This window comes from Pseudorca crassidens, chromosome 19, assembly GCF_039906515.1.
Source record: "Pseudorca crassidens isolate mPseCra1 chromosome 19, mPseCra1.hap1, whole genome shotgun sequence".
NCBI classification, from domain to species: domain Eukaryota; kingdom Metazoa; phylum Chordata; class Mammalia; order Artiodactyla; family Delphinidae; genus Pseudorca; species Pseudorca crassidens.
The window spans coordinates 25,383,506-25,396,343 of NC_090314.1; the positions used below are offsets into that span (position 1 = coordinate 25,383,506).

At 69.6% G+C, this 12,838-nt stretch overlaps 7 non-coding genes across 7 annotated transcripts; all 7 read left to right on the forward strand.

Annotated features, from left to right (window-relative positions):
* Positions 1-930: 930 nt before the first annotated feature.
* LOC137213498 (5S ribosomal RNA) lies at positions 931-1,049 on the forward strand. Its single transcript, XR_010938136.1, has one exon. It is a non-coding gene; the product is annotated as a 5S ribosomal RNA (ribosomal RNA).
* A 938-nt stretch (positions 1,050-1,987) lies between these two features.
* Positions 1,988-2,106, forward strand: LOC137213499 (5S ribosomal RNA). Its single transcript, XR_010938137.1, has one exon. It is a non-coding gene; the product is annotated as a 5S ribosomal RNA (ribosomal RNA).
* A 2,701-nt stretch (positions 2,107-4,807) lies between these two features.
* Positions 4,808-4,926, forward strand: LOC137213500 (5S ribosomal RNA). Its single transcript, XR_010938138.1, has one exon. It is a non-coding gene; the product is annotated as a 5S ribosomal RNA (ribosomal RNA).
* A 938-nt stretch (positions 4,927-5,864) lies between these two features.
* LOC137213502 (5S ribosomal RNA) lies at positions 5,865-5,983 on the forward strand. Its single transcript, XR_010938140.1, has one exon. It is a non-coding gene; the product is annotated as a 5S ribosomal RNA (ribosomal RNA).
* A 2,701-nt stretch (positions 5,984-8,684) lies between these two features.
* On the forward strand, positions 8,685-8,803 carry LOC137213503 (5S ribosomal RNA). Its single transcript, XR_010938141.1, has one exon. It is a non-coding gene; the product is annotated as a 5S ribosomal RNA (ribosomal RNA).
* Positions 8,804-9,741: 938 nt separating this feature from the next.
* On the forward strand, positions 9,742-9,860 carry LOC137213505 (5S ribosomal RNA). Its single transcript, XR_010938142.1, has one exon. It is a non-coding gene; the product is annotated as a 5S ribosomal RNA (ribosomal RNA).
* A 2,701-nt stretch (positions 9,861-12,561) lies between these two features.
* LOC137213506 (5S ribosomal RNA) lies at positions 12,562-12,680 on the forward strand. Its single transcript, XR_010938143.1, has one exon. It is a non-coding gene; the product is annotated as a 5S ribosomal RNA (ribosomal RNA).
* The last annotated feature ends 158 nt before the right edge of the window (positions 12,681-12,838 follow it).

A 12,838-nucleotide genomic window follows, 5' to 3' on the forward strand; every position in this document is an offset into this window, starting at 1 on the left:
GGATCTCAGCCCATTCGGCCGCCGGGTGCCGCACCTCGTGGGGATCGCGGGAGTAATCCAAGTGTCCCGTGGAGGGATGCAGGCTGCGGTTGGACTCGCTGTGAGCACAGCTGGGGAGGCTACGTCTGTGGGCCGGTGGGGTGTCGCGCTACCAGGCTTCGGGCCGGTAGACCCGAGGCACCAGAGCGGATGGAGGCTCAGAGCCCTCCAGACCCAGACTCCGCCATGGGCCCAGTTGCCGTCCTTTCGGCCCGCGAGCCCCTCGACCTGCATCTGGCCGCCCCCACCGGCACCCAGCCCCGGCGCCACCACCTGTGTGCCGGTGTGTCCCTCCACAGCTCCCTCCGACAAAAGGCCCGCCCCGCCACCACCCCGCCCCTCTGGCGTGTCACCGCGGCCGGGTGCGGGAGCGGGATCGAGGGCAGGGGCCGCTTCCCCGGGCCTGCCGGCCACCAGGGGCGGGGTCCTGAGCTCGGCGGGGGGGTGTGGGGGCAAGGGTGGCCTTGCCGGGGCTGAGGGGCCGTGGCGACTCAATGGTGGCTCCCGGTGGCTTCGGGCCGGCTGCTGTCGGGCAGGAGGGCCGGCCCGGGCTGCGGCCGGGCTGCGCCTAGCGCCGCGTGGGCGGGCAGGGCCGACGCCCAAGGGACCGCGGTTCCCGGGCCCTGAAGCCTCCGGGGCCACGTCCCTGTGAGCGACGTGCGGGATCTTGGGCGGGGCGCCAAGCGCCGAAGGGTTTGCTGGGTCACGGCCGCCCTGGGCTGGGAGGTGGTCGCCAAACCCTCCGCCGCCGCCCGATACCCGAGACCTCCGTTCCCCCTGCCTGGGCGGGCGAGGGGGCCCTGCCGGGGCGGGCTGGCCGCCAGGCTGGCGTTAAGGCGCCAGCGCCAGCGAAACTGGGCCTCAAGGGGCCGCCCGCGGCCCCCCGCCCCCGTCTACGGCCATACCACCCTGAACGCGCCCGATCTCGTCTGATCTCGGAAGCTAAGCAGGGTCGGGCCTGGTTAGTACTTGGATGGGAGACCGCCTGGGAATACCGGGTGCTGTAGGCTTTTTGCCTCCCGCTCCGCCCGCCTTCTCCTTTACTCGCCCGCGGCGGGGGCCGCCGGCTCCGCCCCCGCCGGGCCCCGCTGCAGGCCCCACCTCCTCAGGCCCCTCCCACCACGGCGCGCGCCGGCGGGGGCGCACCCCGCCGGCCCGGCCGGCCAGGCGGCCAGAAGGCGGCCCTGGAAGGCAGCCGCACCCCAGACGCTCCCGGGGTGGCTGGCCCGGACCCAGACTCCGCCGCGGGCCCACTGGCCGTCCTTTCGGCCCGCGAGCCCCTCGACCTGCACCTGGCCGCCGCCACCGGCGCCCAGCCCCGGCGCCGCCACCTGTGTGCGGGTGTGTCCCTCCACAGCTCCCTCCGACAAAAGGCCCGCCCCGCCACCACCCCGCCCCTCTGGCGTGTCACCGCGGCCGGGTGCGGGAGCGGGATCGAGGGCAGGGGCCGCTTCCCCGGGCCTGCCGGCCACCAGGGGCGGGGTCCTGAGCTCGGCGTGGGGGTGTGGGGGCAAGGGTGGCCTTGCCGGGGCTGAGGGGCCGTGGCGACTCAATGGTGGCTCCCGGTGGCTTCGGGCCGGCTGCTGTCGGGCAGGAGGGCCGGCCCGGGCTGCGGCCGGGCTGCGCCTAGCGCCGCGTGGGCGGGCAGGGCCGATGCCCAAGGGACCGCGGGCCCCGGGCCCTGAAGCCTCCGGGGCCACGTCCCTGTGAGCGACGTGCGGGATCTTGGGCGGGGCGCCAAGCGCCGAAGGGTTTGCTGGGTCACGGCCGCCCTGGGCTGGGAGGTGGTCGCCAAACCCTCCGCCACCGCCCGATACCCGAGACCTCCGTTCCCCCTGCCTGGGCGGGCGAGGGGGCCCTGCCGGGGCGGGCCGGCCGCCAGGCTGGCGTTAAGGCGCCAGCGCCAGCGAAACTGGGCCTCAAGAGGCAGCCGTCGGCCCCCGCCCCCGTCTACGGCCATACCACCCTGAACGCGCCCGATCTCGTCTGATCTCGGAAGCTAAGCAGGGTCGGGCCTGGTTAGTACTTGGATGGGAGACCGCCTGGGAATACCGGGTGCTGTAGGCTTTTTGCCTCCCGCTCCGCCCGCCTTCTCCTTTACTCGCCCGCGGCGGGGGGGCCGCCGGCTCCGCCCCCGCCGAGCCCCGCTGCAGGCAGTAGTCAAGGTGGTTTACCTGCCCGAGCAGGAAGCTTGGGCGATGGCAGAAGTGGGAAGAAACTCTTGAGCACAGGTTCTTGGGATCCACGGAGCAGCGCATGCACATGCGATGGGTGCCTACACAGCTGGCTTGCTTGTCTGTGGGGAAAGGCGAGATGGGTCAGGGCCTGGGTTCCTGAGGGGCTGAGAATCAAGGCAGGGATAGAAGAAAGGGGACAGGCCCACATCCCCTGAACCCACGCCGGCGCCCACTCACCTTTGTGGAAAATACGATTGAAAAGTGCCCGCAAGAATCTCTTCAGATGCCTCCAGAGTTGAGGGAAGAAGGGGAGGGGGGAGGCCGGGAGCAGGGTGAGCCCTGAAATCCAACCCTTGTCCGGTCACACCCCAGCAGCCCTCCCACCTCAGCCCCTTCAAGACCCCAGGGCTCCCCCAGCCGCGCTGCACAGATCCTGCCCTGACCATAGTCACCATGTTGATCCCCACGTTGAGCAAGATGAAGCTGACCGGGATCAGAAGAATTGAGTATCCTTGCTCCTGGCATTTCCTGGGGATGGGGCCAGTGAACGGCTCGGCTCGGTAGTAGTTTCGCTCACCCATGGCCGTTGGTCCCAGGACTGCCTGGGCCCTCTGCCCTCCAGTTTTAACTGGGAGCCAGACTGGGTCATAATGGGGCAGGTGGTGAGGTCACAGTGAGGGAGGGGGATGAAAAGGAGGGCCCAGAGTGGCATTCCCTGGTAACCAGGGTCAGGTAAGCTGAGCCTGGACAGTCAAACAGGGCCCGGTGGCCGGCATACATCCCCTCGAGCGGTCATTCATTCGCTCACCGCCCGCTGACTCACTTGTTCAAATGACACATTGCGTCTCTTGGCCCCTCTTGAGACTAGGAAGACCTTGGCCTCAGAGGCCTGCTGAAGGCCTGGCTGGAGTCCAGAGCCTCAGCCTTCTTCATGCCCTTCACTGGGCCTGGAGCTGGACCTGCCCAGATGTGGAACCTCCCAGTTTGGAAGCAACTTCTTGTATGAGGCTCTCTGTGGACAGGGACAGCTGAGACACAGAGGAGGTGCCCAGAGACCAGGGGTTTGGAGTCTGCAGCTGCAGATGTACTTAGTGCATGGTATAGGACCAGGAGGGGCCTGCTGGCACAACTGTGGCCACTAAACCAAAGGGACCCTCAGGCCAAGAAGGGGACACTGGCTTCTTATTGCAGGAAGCCAAGCGCAGGGACCCAGGCTGGCAGAAGGAGTGGCGCTTCCAAGCCACAGACCACCAATGTTTCCTGGACTCTGGCGCTCTTTATTCCTCTCTCCATGCCCTGCCGCCCCCTGCCCCTGCCGCCATTTGCTGCTGGTAAGTTCATTTTCCCAGTCTGGCTCCCGTGCAGAGAGGGCCTGGAGGCCGAGGTGGAAGGTAGCAGCGAGTTGGCCCGCGCTTGGCCCTCCTGCGGTTGCCGCTTCAGCACCAGACTGTCATACACCTGGTAGTTGGCATTGCCTCCCGGGTTCCGGCTGAGTGGCATGAAGGTGGGCGGGGGTGGAGGGTGCTCGGTAGCCTGGATGTCGGGCAGGAGGTGAGAGGGGCGGAGGAGCAGCGCTGAGCTGGGAGCCGGGGCCCGCTGGTCCGAGGCCTCGGCCAGTACCGTGAGGGAGGCGGAGGTGGCCACAGGGCGCCGCAAGGGCAGGATCTCAGCCCATTCGGCCGCCGGGTGCCGCACCTCGTGGGGATCGCGGGAGTAATCCAAGTGTCCCGTGGAGGGATGCAGGCTGCGGTTGGACTCGCTGTGAGCACAGCTGGGGAGGCTACGTCTGTGGGCCGGTGGGGTGTCGCGCTACCAGGCTTCGGGCCGGTAGACCCGAGGCACCAGAGCGGATGGAGGCTCAGAGCCCTCCAGACCCAGACTCCGCCATGGGCCCAGTTGCCGTCCTTTCGGCCCGCGAGCCCCTCGACCTGCATCTGGCCGCCCCCACCGGCACCCAGCCCCGGCGCCACCACCTGTGTGCCGGTGTGTCCCTCCACAGCTCCCTCCGACAAAAGGCCCGCCCCGCCACCACCCCGCCCCTCTGGCGTGTCACCGCGGCCGGGTGCGGGAGCGGGATCGAGGGCAGGGGCCGCTTCCCCGGGCCTGCCGGCCACCAGGGGCGGGGTCCTGAGCTCGGCGGGGGGGTGTGGGGGCAAGGGTGGCCTTGCCGGGGCTGAGGGGCCGTGGCGACTCAATGGTGGCTCCCGGTGGCTTCGGGCCGGCTGCTGTCGGGCAGGAGGGCCGGCCCGGGCTGCGGCCGGGCTGCGCCTAGCGCCGCGTGGGCGGGCAGGGCCGACGCCCAAGGGACCGCGGTTCCCGGGCCCTGAAGCCTCCGGGGCCACGTCCCTGTGAGCGACGTGCGGGATCTTGGGCGGGGCGCCAAGCGCCGAAGGGTTTGCTGGGTCACGGCCGCCCTGGGCTGGGAGGTGGTCGCCAAACCCTCCGCCGCCGCCCGATACCCGAGACCTCCGTTCCCCCTGCCTGGGCGGGCGAGGGGGCCCTGCCGGGGCGGGCTGGCCGCCAGGCTGGCGTTAAGGCGCCAGCGCCAGCGAAACTGGGCCTCAAGGGGCCGCCCGCGGCCCCCCGCCCCCGTCTACGGCCATACCACCCTGAACGCGCCCGATCTCGTCTGATCTCGGAAGCTAAGCAGGGTCGGGCCTGGTTAGTACTTGGATGGGAGACCGCCTGGGAATACCGGGTGCTGTAGGCTTTTTGCCTCCCGCTCCGCCCGCCTTCTCCTTTACTCGCCCGCGGCGGGGGCCGCCGGCTCCGCCCCCGCCGGGCCCCGGTGCAGGCCCCACCTCCTCAGGCCCCTCCCACCACGGCGCGCGCCGGCGGGGGCGCACCCCGCCGGCCCGGCCGGCCAGGCGGCCAGAAGGCGGCCCTGGAAGGCAGCCGCACCCCAGACGCTCCCGGGGTGGCTGGCCCGGACCCAGACTCCGCCGCGGGCCCACTGGCCGTCCTTTCGGCCCGCGAGCCCCTCGACCTGCACCTGGCCGCCGCCACCGGCGCCCAGCCCCGGCGCCGCCACCTGTGTGCGGGTGTGTCCCTCCACAGCTCCCTCCGACAAAAGGCCCGCCCCGCCACCACCCCGCCCCTCTGGCGTGTCACCGCGGCCGGGTGCGGGAGCGGGATCGAGGGCAGGGGCCGCTTCCCCGGGCCTGCCGGCCACCAGGGGCGGGGTCCTGAGCTCGGCGTGGGGGTGTGGGGGCAAGGGTGGCCTTGCCGGGGCTGAGGGGCCGTGGCGACTCAATGGTGGCTCCCGGTGGCTTCGGGCCGGCTGCTGTCGGGCAGGAGGGCCGGCCCGGGCTGCGGCCGGGCTGCGCCTAGCGCCGCGTGGGCGGGCAGGGCCGATGCCCAAGGGACCGCGGGCCCCGGGCCCTGAAGCCTCCGGGGCCACGTCCCTGTGAGCGACGTGCGGGATCTTGGGCGGGGCGCCAAGCGCCGAAGGGTTTGCTGGGTCACGGCCGCCCTGGGCTGGGAGGTGGTCGCCAAACCCTCCGCCGCCGCCCGATACCCGAGACCTCCGTTCCCCCTGCCTGGGCGGGCGAGGGGGCCCTGCCGGGGCGGGCCGGCCGCCAGGCTGGCGTTAAGGCGCCAGCGCCAGCGAAACTGGGCCTCAAGAGGCAGCCGTCGGCCCCCGCCCCCGTCTACGGCCATACCACCCTGAACGCGCCCGATCTCGTCTGATCTCGGAAGCTAAGCAGGGTCGGGCCTGGTTAGTACTTGGATGGGAGACCGCCTGGGAATACCGGGTGCTGTAGGCTTTTTGCCTCCCGCTCCGCCCGCCTTCTCCTTTACTCGCCCGCGGCGGGGGGGCCGCCGGCTCCGCCCCCGCCGAGCCCCGCTGCAGGCAGTAGTCAAGGTGGTTTACCTGCCCGAGCAGGAAGCTTGGGCGATGGCAGAAGTGGGAAGAAACTCTTGAGCACAGGTTCTTGGGATCCACGGAGCAGCGCATGCACATGCGATGGGTGCCTACACAGCTGGCTTGCTTGTCTGTGGGGAAAGGCGAGATGGGTCAGGGCCTGGGTTCCTGAGGGGCTGAGAATCAAGGCAGGGATAGAAGAAAGGGGACAGGCCCACATCCCCTGAACCCACGCCGGCGCCCACTCACCTTTGTGGAAAATACGATTGAAAAGTGCCCGCAAGAATCTCTTCAGATGCCTCCAGAGTTGAGGGAAGAAGGGGAGGGGGGAGGCCGGGAGCAGGGTGAGCCCTGAAATCCAACCCTTGTCCGGTCACACCCCAGCAGCCCTCCCACCTCAGCCCCTTCAAGACCCCAGGGCTCCCCCAGCCGCGCTGCACAGATCCTGCCCTGACCATAGTCACCATGTTGATCCCCACGTTGAGCAAGATGAAGCTGACCGGGATCAGAAGAATTGAGTATCCTTGCTCCTGGCATTTCCTGGGGATGGGGCCAGTGAACGGCTCGGCTCGGTAGTAGTTTCGCTCACCCATGGCCGTTGGTCCCAGGACTGCCTGGGCCCTCTGCCCTCCAGTTTTAACTGGGAGCCAGACTGGGTCATAATGGGGCAGGTGGTGAGGTCACAGTGAGGGAGGGGGATGAAAAGGAGGGCCCAGAGTGGCATTCCCTGGTAACCAGGGTCAGGTAAGCTGAGCCTGGACAGTCAAACAGGGCCCGGTGGCCGGCATACATCCCCTCGAGCGGTCATTCATTCGCTCACCGCCCGCTGACTCACTTGTTCAAATGACACATTGCGTCTCTTGGCCCCTCTTGAGACTAGGAAGACCTTGGCCTCAGAGGCCTGCTGAAGGCCTGGCTGGAGTCCAGAGCCTCAGCCTTCTTCATGCCCTTCACTGGGCCTGGAGCTGGACCTGCCCAGATGTGGAACCTCCCAGTTTGGAAGCAACTTCTTGTATGAGGCTCTCTGTGGACAGGGACAGCTGAGACACAGAGGAGGTGCCCAGAGACCAGGGGTTTGGAGTCTGCAGCTGCAGATGTACTTAGTGCATGGTATAGGACCAGGAGGGGCCTGCTGGCACAACTGTGGCCACTAAACCAAAGGGACCCTCAGGCCAAGAAGGGGACACTGGCTTCTTATTGCAGGAAGCCAAGCGCAGGGACCCAGGCTGGCAGAAGGAGTGGCGCTTCCAAGCCACAGACCACCAATGTTTCCTGGACTCTGGCGCTCTTTATTCCTCTCTCCATGCCCTGCCGCCCCCTGCCCCTGCCCCCATTTGCTGCTGGTAAGTTCATTTTCCCAGTCTGGCTCCCGTGCAGAGAGGGCCTGGAGGCCGAGGTGGAAGGTAGCAGCGAGTTGGCCCGCGCTTGGCCCTCCTGCGGTTGCCGCTTCAGCACCAGACTGTCATACACCTGGTAGTTGGCATTGCCTCCCGGGTTCCGGCTGAGTGGCATGAAGGTGGGCGGGGGTGGAGGGTGCTCGGTAGCCTGGATGTCGGGCAGGAGGTGAGAGGGGCGGAGGAGCAGCGCTGAGCTGGGAGCCGGGGCCCGCTGGTCCGAGGCCTCGGCCAGTACCGTGAGGGAGGCGGAGGTGGCCACAGGGCGCCGCAAGGGCAGGATCTCAGCCCATTCGGCCGCCGGGTGCCGCACCTCGTGGGGATCGCGGGAGTAATCCAAGTGTCCCGTGGAGGGATGCAGGCTGCGGTTGGACTCGCTGTGAGCACAGCTGGGGAGGCTACGTCTGTGGGCCGGTGGGGTGTCGCGCTACCAGGCTTCGGGCCGGTAGACCCGAGGCACCAGAGCGGATGGAGGCTCAGAGCCCTCCAGACCCAGACTCCGCCATGGGCCCAGTTGCCGTCCTTTCGGCCCGCGAGCCCCTCGACCTGCATCTGGCCGCCCCCACCGGCACCCAGCCCCGGCGCCACCACCTGTGTGCCGGTGTGTCCCTCCACAGCTCCCTCCGACAAAAGGCCCGCCCCGCCACCACCCCGCCCCTCTGGCGTGTCACCGCGGCCGGGTGCGGGAGCGGGATCGAGGGCAGGGGCCGCTTCCCCGGGCCTGCCGGCCACCAGGGGCGGGGTCCTGAGCTCGGCGGGGGGGTGTGGGGGCAAGGGTGGCCTTGCCGGGGCTGAGGGGCCGTGGCGACTCAATGGTGGCTCCCGGTGGCTTCGGGCCGGCTGCTGTCGGGCAGGAGGGCCGGCCCGGGCTGCGGCCGGGCTGCGCCTAGCGCCGCGTGGGCGGGCAGGGCCGACGCCCAAGGGACCGCGGTTCCCGGGCCCTGAAGCCTCCGGGGCCACGTCCCTGTGAGCGACGTGCGGGATCTTGGGCGGGGCGCCAAGCGCCGAAGGGTTTGCTGGGTCACGGCCGCCCTGGGCTGGGAGGTGGTCGCCAAACCCTCCGCCGCCGCCCGATACCCGAGACCTCCGTTCCCCCTGCCTGGGCGGGCGAGGGGGCCCTGCCGGGGCGGGCTGGCCGCCAGGCTGGCGTTAAGGCGCCAGCGCCAGCGAAACTGGGCCTCAAGGGGCCGCCCGCGGCCCCCCGCCCCCGTCTACGGCCATACCACCCTGAACGCGCCCGATCTCGTCTGATCTCGGAAGCTAAGCAGGGTCGGGCCTGGTTAGTACTTGGATGGGAGACCGCCTGGGAATACCGGGTGCTGTAGGCTTTTTGCCTCCCGCTCCGCCCGCCTTCTCCTTTACTCGCCCGCGGCGGGGGCCGCCGGCTCCGCCCCCGCCGGGCCCCGGTGCAGGCCCCACCTCCTCAGGCCCCTCCCACCACGGCGCGCGCCGGCGGGGGCGCACCCCGCCGGCCCGGCCGGCCAGGCGGCCAGAAGGCGGCCCTGGAAGGCAGCCGCACCCCAGACGCTCCCGGGGTGGCTGGCCCGGACCCAGACTCCGCCGCGGGCCCACTGGCCGTCCTTTCGGCCCGCGAGCCCCTCGACCTGCACCTGGCCGCCGCCACCGGCGCCCAGCCCCGGCGCCGCCACCTGTGTGCGGGTGTGTCCCTCCACAGCTCCCTCCGACAAAAGGCCCGCCCCGCCACCACCCCGCCCCTCTGGCGTGTCACCGCGGCCGGGTGCGGGAGCGGGATCGAGGGCAGGGGCCGCTTCCCCGGGCCTGCCGGCCACCAGGGGCGGGGTCCTGAGCTCGGCGTGGGGGTGTGGGGGCAAGGGTGGCCTTGCCGGGGCTGAGGGGCCGTGGCGACTCAATGGTGGCTCCCGGTGGCTTCGGGCCGGCTGCTGTCGGGCAGGAGGGCCGGCCCGGGCTGCGGCCGGGCTGCGCCTAGCGCCGCGTGGGCGGGCAGGGCCGATGCCCAAGGGACCGCGGGCCCCGGGCCCTGAAGCCTCCGGGGCCACGTCCCTGTGAGCGACGTGCGGGATCTTGGGCGGGGCGCCAAGCGCCGAAGGGTTTGCTGGGTCACGGCCGCCCTGGGCTGGGAGGTGGTCGCCAAACCCTCCGCCGCCGCCCGATACCCGAGACCTCCGTTCCCCCTGCCTGGGCGGGCGAGGGGGCCCTGCCGGGGCGGGCCGGCCGCCAGGCTGGCGTTAAGGCGCCAGCGCCAGCGAAACTGGGCCTCAAGAGGCAGCCGTCGGCCCCCGCCCCCGTCTACGGCCATACCACCCTGAACGCGCCCGATCTCGTCTGATCTCGGAAGCTAAGCAGGGTCGGGCCTGGTTAGTACTTGGATGGGAGACCGCCTGGGAATACCGGGTGCTGTAGGCTTTTTGCCTCCCGCTCCGCCCGCCTTCTCCTTTACTCGCCCGCGGCGGGGGGGCCGCCGGCTCCGCCCCCGCCGAGCCCCGCTGCAGGCAGTAGTCAAGGTGGTTTACCTGCCCGAGCAGGAAGCTTGGGCGATGGCAGAAGTGGGAAGAAACTCTTGAGCACAGGTTCTTGGGATCCACGGAGCAGCGCATGCACATGCGATGGGTGCCTACACAGCTGGCTTGCTTGTCTGTGGGGAAAGGCGAGATGGGTCAGGGCCTGGGTTCCTGAGGGGCTGAGAATCAAGGCAGGGATAGAAGAAAGGGGACAGGCCCACATCCCCTGAACCCACGCCGGCGCCCACTCACCTTTGTGGAAAATACGATTGAAAAGTGCCCGCAAGAATCTCTTCAGATGCCTCCAGAGTTGAGGGAAGAAGGGGAGGGGGGAGGCCGGGAGCAGGGTGAGCCCTGAAATCCAACCCTTGTCCGGTCACACCCCAGCAGCCCTCCCACCTCAGCCCCTTCAAGACCCCAGGGCTCCCCCAGCCGCGCTGCACAGATCCTGCCCTGACCATAGTCACCATGTTGATCCCCACGTTGAGCAAGATGAAGCTGACCGGGATCAGAAGAATTGAGTATCCTTGCTCCTGGCATTTCCTGGGGATGGGGCCAGTGAACGGCTCGGCTCGGTAGTAGTTTCGCTCACCCATGGCCGTTGGTCCCAGGACTGCCTGGGCCCTCTGCCCTCCAGTTTTAACTGGGAGCCAGACTGGGTCATAATGGGGCAGGTGGTGAGGTCACAGTGAGGGAGGGGGATGAAAAGGAGGGCCCAGAGTGGCATTCCCTGGTAACCAGGGTCAGGTAAGCTGAGCCTGGACAGTCAAACAGGGCCCGGTGGCCGGCATACATCCCCTCGAGCGGTCATTCATTCGCTCACCGCCCGCTGACTCACTTGTTCAAATGACACATTGCGTCTCTTGGCCCCTCTTGAGACTAGGAAGACCTTGGCCTCAGAGGCCTGCTGAAGGCCTGGCTGGAGTCCAGAGCCTCAGCCTTCTTCATGCCCTTCACTGGGCCTGGAGCTGGACCTGCCCAGATGTGGAACCTCCCAGTTTGGAAGCAACTTCTTGTATGAGGCTCTCTGTGGACAGGGACAGCTGAGACACAGAGGAGGTGCCCAGAGACCAGGGGTTTGGAGTCTGCAGCTGCAGATGTACTTAGTGCATGGTATAGGACCAGGAGGGGCCTGCTGGCACAACTGTGGCCACTAAACCAAAGGGACCCTCAGGCCAAGAAGGGGACACTGGCTTCTTATTGCAGGAAGCCAAGCGCAGGGACCCAGGCTGGCAGAAGGAGTGGCGCTTCCAAGCCACAGACCACCAATGTTTCCTGGACTCTGGCGCTCTTTATTCCTCTCTCCATGCCCTGCCGCCCCCTGCCCCTGCCCCCATTTGCTGCTGGTAAGTTCATTTTCCCAGTCTGGCTCCCGTGCAGAGAGGGCCTGGAGGCCGAGGTGGAAGGTAGCAGCGAGTTGGCCCGCGCTTGGCCCTCCTGCGGTTGCCGCTTCAGCACCAGACTGTCATACACCTGGTAGTTGGCATTGCCTCCCGGGTTCCGGCTGAGTGGCATGAAGGTGGGCGGGGGTGGAGGGTGCTCGGTAGCCTGGATGTCGGGCAGGAGGTGAGAGGGGCGGAGGAGCAGCGCTGAGCTGGGAGCCGGGGCCCGCTGGTCCGAGGCCTCGGCCAGTACCGTGAGGGAGGCGGAGGTGGCCACAGGGCGCCGCAAGGGCAGGATCTCAGCCCATTCGGCCGCCGGGTGCCGCACCTCGTGGGGATCGCGGGAGTAATCCAAGTGTCCCGTGGAGGGATGCAGGCTGCGGTTGGACTCGCTGTGAGCACAGCTGGGGAGGCTACGTCTGTGGGCCGGTGGGGTGTCGCGCTACCAGGCTTCGGGCCGGTAGACCCGAGGCACCAGAGCGGATGGAGGCTCAGAGCCCTCCAGACCCAGACTCCGCCATGGGCCCAGTTGCCGTCCTTTCGGCCCGCGAGCCCCTCGACCTGCATCTGGCCGCCCCCACCGGCACCCAGCCCCGGCGCCACCACCTGTGTGCCGGTGTGTCCCTCCACAGCTCCCTCCGACAAAAGGCCCGCCCCGCCACCACCCCGCCCCTCTGGCGTGTCACCGCGGCCGGGTGCGGGAGCGGGATCGAGGGCAGGGGCCGCTTCCCCGGGCCTGCCGGCCACCAGGGGCGGGGTCCTGAGCTCGGCGGGGGGGTGTGGGGGCAAGGGTGGCCTTGCCGGGGCTGAGGGGCCGTGGCGACTCAATGGTGGCTCCCGGTGGCTTCGGGCCGGCTGCTGTCGGGCAGGAGGGCCGGCCCGGGCTGCGGCCGGGCTGCGCCTAGCGCCGCGTGGGCGGGCAGGGCCGACGCCCAAGGGACCGCGGTTCCCGGGCCCTGAAGCCTCCGGGGCCACGTCCCTGTGAGCGACGTGCGGGATCTTGGGCGGGGCGCCAAGCGCCGAAGGGTTTGCTGGGTCACGGCCGCCCTGGGCTGGGAGGTGGTCGCCAAACCCTCCGCCGCCGCCCGATACCCGAGACCTCCGTTCCCCCTGCCTGGGCGGGCGAGGGGGCCCTGCCGGGGCGGGCTGGCCGCCAGGCTGGCGTTAAGGCGCCAGCGCCAGCGAAACTGGGCCTCAAGGGGCCGCCCGCGGCCCCCCGCCCCCGTCTACGGCCATACCACCCTGAACGCGCCCGATCTCGTCTGATCTCGGAAGCTAAGCAGGGTCGGGCCTGGTTAGTACTTGGATGGGAGACCGCCTGGGAATACCGGGTGCTGTAGGCTTTTTGCCTCCCGCTCCGCCCGCCTTCTCCTTTACTCGCCCGCGGCGGGGGCCGCCGGCTCCGCCCCCGCCGGGCCCCGGTGCAGGCCCCACCTCCTCAGGCCCCTCCCACCACGGCGCGCGCCGGCGGGGGCGCACCCCGCCGGCCCGGCCGGCCAGG